Raw genomic sequence first — 6,227 nt, 5'->3', positions numbered from 1 at the left:
AATTTGAAGGACTCCCTGTATGTATATATATATATATATATATATATATATATATATATATATGCCACAAACTCCTTAACTCTGACTGTGTATAAATAATGGACGATTTGTACACTGCCAGATTTACAGACCTCTTTGGGTCCATCTGGTTGCCGAATGCCAACACTGCCTGTGTGACCCCCCTCAAGGACCGCTGAGGGTCCTCAGACAGACCCCCACTTTGAGAACCACTGGAGTAGTGGGGGCCCTCTTATCGTGACAGGCCCTCTATTGCTCCCATGGTAGTGTAGCCCTCATTCATTACCATTCCAGATTGGCAAGTAGTAGGCCTACCCTATACCCAATATAATCTTCTATCTATCTATCTATAATAGTAAGAGAAATCTATGAAAATCTGGGAACTAAATCGTTACCAAGAAATTTCTTCACCAATGTGTTTCTAAAGGTGTCTAATAACATGTACTAAAAGTTTGAAATTCAACTCCCGTGGGAAATTGAGTTATTAGCATAATATGTGACCATATACCCATAACATCCTATATAAGGCAAAAAAGTCCAAATTTCATCATTCTTTAAGTAGCATGTGACATATGAAACTAGGGTGTTTTCATGATTCTGAATCCATTCCAAGCATTAGTTTTGCACAAAAAATACTCCTTGGGAGGAAAACGGCCATAGCCGTCATCACAGGTCAGCACATTTGGTCAAGTGGATATGGCCTAATTTAGCCCAAGGAGTGTTTTTTGTGCAAAACGAATGCTTGGAATGGATTCAGAATCATGAAAACCCCCTAGTTTCATATGTCACATGCTACTTAAAGAATGATGAAATTTGGATTTTTTTTTGCCTTATATAGGATGTTATGGGTATATGGTCACATATTATGCTAATAACTCAATTTCCCACGGGAGTTGAATTTCAAACTTTTAGTACATGTTATTAGACACCTTTAGAAACACATTGGTGAAGAAATTTCTTGGTAACGATTTAGTTCCCAGATTGGTCAAATACCTGATAAAATGCCCTTACTATAAGTGCACCAAGTCTCTGTACGTACATGTGTACGTCTGTAATCCACGTAACTCTGGAACCATTCGCCCCACCAATTTCAAATTCGACACACACGTTCCACATCACCACAGGGAGTACAGTGTCCGGCGTCGAGGCCATCGGATACACCGTTGTCCAGAACCAGCACAAAAGCCTCTGCCCAGGCTCTGGACAGGGCTCAAATTATATCTCCATATATGGAGCTGGCCTGTTCTGACATCACACTGACACAAAAGCCTCTGGACAGGGCCGATCACCCCCAGGTCTCCATATATGGAGCTGGCCTGTTCTGATATCACAATGAAATTCTGACATCCAGAATTTTTTTTTTCTTTTCTTTTTTTCCACACACACACATAATTCTGCATATTCATTGCATAACTGGGTGTGCCATCGATCTATAAATGCACCATGTCTCTGTGCATACGTGTATCTGTTATCCACATACATCGAGAATCTTTGGGTATATGTCATATACCCGAACAGGTATGGACTAGTTTTAATATGTTTTACAAATGTTAAATCTATATGTTCTTCATGATTATTTTAAATATATACATTTTCACATTAATGAAATGGTTCATAGAAATACAAGGTAATATGCAGAAGACATAATACTCAACATTGTTGTTGGTGCTGCTGCATAACTGTAGCCTACTTGACTTGTAGCCAGGTGTATATTCACTTGTAGAGAAACTATAGTAAAATACGCACATCACTTCATGGAGGTGCTGGGTTCAAAAAGTGACATAGGAAAAGAGAAGGGAACCCGCACACTCATATGCTCCAAAAGGTAAATTTATTGACGACGTTTCGAGCCAAGGCTCTTCATCTGGTCAAACTCAATTTCACTTGTAGGCCTATAAGAAAGTGAGTCTCAATATCCTTAGGCATCTGTTTCTGTAGTCAGTGTAGTGTACATCCCAGAAGTTTGCCAGAGTCGAGCAGGAGTTAGTAACACTAACACTAACACAACACAACACAATACTGTATAGGGTATCAGAATTGTTTGTGAAGTCTGACAGACTGGCTGTCTGTTCAGTGTCCAAGTTGTTTGTACCGGGTGATAATGAGACTGTGCCTGAAGGTGCTCCTCATCCCTATGGCTCAGGGGCAGAAAGGGGTTCATCATAGCATCATAGGCATTTAGCAGACACTTTTAATCCAGAGTAATTTACAGTATAAGCAAGGTAAACACCGGGTAATACTACATAAAATGAAAAAATACATAATCTGTACGTGTCACAAAACACAATACATTTTAATGCGATTATATTTGTTTCATGATGAAATTTAAATTATTAATCTGCTACATCACTTCTTTCTTTCTTTCTCTTTTAGCCGGCTGTATTACACAGAAATGTCCCGGTTTAGTCCAAAGTATCCACACGGGGGTGATATAAAAGTATCCACACGGGGGTGATATAACTCTGACACATCTTCAGTATTTGAACCTTTTGATAAACTGGTTGGAACTTCAGAATTAATTAACAGTTATAAATGCATGTCTTCTTCATTTAGACTACTGATGACAGAGTGATCCTGTGTGTGTGTGTGTGTGTGTGTGTGTGTGTGTGTGTGTGTGTGTGTGTGTGTGTGTGTGTGTGTGTGTGTGTGTGCGTGCGTGCGTGCGTGCGTGCGTGCGTGCGTGCGTGCGTGCGTGCGTGCGAGAGAGAGAGAGAGAGAGAGAGAGAGAGAAAGACACACACACACACACACACACACACACACACACACACACACACACACACACACACACACACACACACACACACACACACAGAGAGAGAGAGAGAGAGAGAGCTATATTCAGTACTTCATCCTCCTCTGAATAATGGAACAGCTTCTGAATCTCTGGCACTGCACACTAAAGTGTGTGAGTGCATATACAGTACAGACACACGCACGCGCACACACACACACACACACACACACACACACACACACACACACACACACACACACACACACACACACACACACATACGCGCGCACACACACACACACACACACACACACACACACACACACACACACAGTGACACGTATGTCACTGTGACTGCGCGTGCATGTGTGTGATGAGTCACATATCAGTTTTAAAGGGATGATCACAAGCCCTAAGCTAGCAATGCTTAGGACTCTCTCTCTCTCTCTCTCTCTCTCTCTCTCTCTCTCTCTCTCTCTCTCCTCCCTCACTGCACGTAATGCCATTATACTGACATATGCATGCAAAGTGTGCGTGTGTATGTGCGTTGCGTGCGTGCATCACAAGCATTGATGGGTTGACAGTAATCTGTGAAATGAGGATCCTGCTGCGTCTTTCCCTCTCTCTCTCACACACACACACAAAAAAGCGAACACATACCTACACACACACACGCACGCACGCACGCACGCACGCACGCGCACACACACACACACACACACACACACACACAGTCAATAGGATTGCAACTGTAAATTTGATTACCAAAACATTTCGGGTGAAAATATGCATAGATAAATAAAAATACATTTATGTTAATTTCCATTATCCAATCAAACTAACCAGATGATACATTTGGAAACTGCTATAGTAACACAACAGGAAACACTCAAACACACACACACACACACACACACACACACACACACACACACACACACACACACTCACTCACGCACACACATGCACGGGTAAACGTAAGCGAGGAAAATGAAAAGAACAGCACTTTCTTTTCTACTGTAGTCTTCAGTTGTTCATCCTCTTTGACATCTCTTAAAGAAACAGATTTAATATTCCACAGAACCTTTGTTTGTCATTTCTGGGCAAACATACAGTACGATACTTTCATATTTGGGTGTAATGACATGAACAGTTTTACATCTGAATGTTGATATCATGTTAAATGGAATTATGATCAAATTCCAACTTAAAACCCATGTAATACAATATATTGTAGCAATCCTGAGCTTAGGGGTCAGAGTAGATTTCCCATTATGCCACTTGGCACATTAGATTGTGTAATTGTCCATTTATTATCCTATACTATCTGTATTTTGGAATATGTTATCTGGATTCATGCATGCATGTTGCATGTCATTCATTGCCTGTGTGTAATTGGGTTACACCATGATTGTCGCGGGTACATCTGTAGGAACCCCTCCCCTGTGAGGCACTGCATGTTGTAAGAGTGCATTATGAGCCTTTCATTTCTGTATGAAAAGGGTATTCCTGTTCAAATGTGTTAGCTCATTCTTCAACTAAGCAAACCACTGGTCATTAAATTAGAATCAAAAGCAGGATGACATGGGCTGCCCAAGGAGAAGACCCTGGCCCCACTAAGGACCTGACGACTCAGGTGCATAACAGCTTCATAAGGGTCCTGAGCGGAGAGACGTTGCCTTGGGGGCACAGGACTGGCTATGCAACCCTTCTGAGAACACTCCACACACACTGACCGGGCAATCCTTACACAGGGGGCATCAGAGCCTCGGGGTCCTGGAGAAATAAAGAAAGGGAGGCGTCTTGACTTAGGAGTGTGTTATTTGGGACAGTTGAACCCCTCAGGCCATGGGGGCTATAGTGTGTGTCCCAGGCTATTGGGGTAGGAGGAGTACTGTAGCTGTGTCAGTATGCCCTGGGGCGCATTAGGATGTGTTATTGTCCGTTTGTTGTCATTTGTATTTTGGAATGTGTTCTGGGGATTTATGTGTGAAGTTGTTTCATGTTGTTTATGCTCATGTTTCATCCATGATGGATTACAACTGTATTAAAAGAATATTGATGTTGTGTCAGCATGGCTCATTCTTCTTCCGAGCAATTTAAACTACCGGTCATTACAATATAAACACATTAAATAGATCAATAGGTGTTTATTTTGTTTCATAAAAACCACAACTAAACTAGTTTTAAAAGCATAGCATGCCTGGCTGACATCTCACAGTGGATGTCTTCTCACCACCTCAAGCTGAACCCAGACAAGACTGAGCTTCTCTTCTTCTCAGCTAAGTCCTGCCCCATGCACATGCAGGAGCTAACTATTTCCAATAGACAGCGCCTTAATTGGTAACTTTGGTTCCAACAGCCAAGAACCTTGGTGTTGTCCTGGACAGTCAGCGCACATTATAGAGGTCACTCGATCCTGCAGGTCTACACTCTATAATAACATTCAACAAATTAGACCCTTCCTCACCCAGGAGTCAGCGCAGCTCCTTATCCAGACATCAGTCATATCAAAACTTGACTACTGTAACTCCCTCCTTACTGGCCTACCGGCATGTGCACTTAAGCCTCTCCAACTGATCCAAAATGCCACAGCTCGCTTGGTCTTCAACCAGCCAAAATTCTCACATTTCTCCCCCTTCTCTGCTCCCTCCATTGGCTTCCGGTTGAGTACAAAACTTTGATGGCCTTCAAAGCAACCAAAGGTATGGCATTCCCATATCTTGACAGAAACATCTCTAAAAGAAAAAAACAGCACTCACAGAACTCTCGAAGCACCATGCCAACCATTAAATTAATTGAAAGTGCCTGAGTGCTGGTTTTCTCTTTCAGAGATGTTTCTGTGAAGTTACTCAACCGACCGCTGCCCGCACACCCAGTAAAATTGCTCAGAGAGTTTGAGAATAACTGTCGTGAGTCGTGCAAGCTACTACCTTGATAAGATACCCCCATATCTTACAAGTCTGATCGGACCCTACAAACCCTCCCGCACACGCAGATGAGCAAACGCAGAGAAGCTGGAAGTACCTTCACTATAAACCGCAGGACAACGCTCCACACGTCCCAAACTCTTCTCCCTTCTGGCTCCAAAACTCACTCCCAATCTTCCGCCGTTGTCTGAAAACCCACCTCTTCAGACTCCATCTTAGCCCGTAGCACTTGCCATAGCACTTGCCCTAGCCTCAGCGACCTTACAGGCGTATGCAAAGGCTAAACTTATGTAACTTAGTTAGATAGCATTTTAGCACTGTGTGTATACGCATAGTTTCATTATATAGATATTCCACTGGTTTGTATGATTCATGATGACTATTGATGAATTTGATGTAGCATGTTTTTGTTCTTGCTTACTGTAAGTCGCTCTGGATCTGGAAGAGCGTCTGCCAAACAAACAAAAATACAAATAGTAAATAGTAAAAAGGCCCTAAAAGGTCAGGCCGTCGAGTGAGATAGGGCCGTTCATAGATAAATA

This window comes from Electrona antarctica (genome assembly GCF_951216825.1).
Source record: "Electrona antarctica genome assembly, chromosome: 23".
Lineage (NCBI taxonomy): Eukaryota > Metazoa > Chordata > Actinopteri > Myctophiformes > Myctophidae > Electrona > Electrona antarctica.
The sequence above is the reverse complement of the archived record's forward strand: the minus strand, read 5'-3'. Positions refer to the sequence as shown.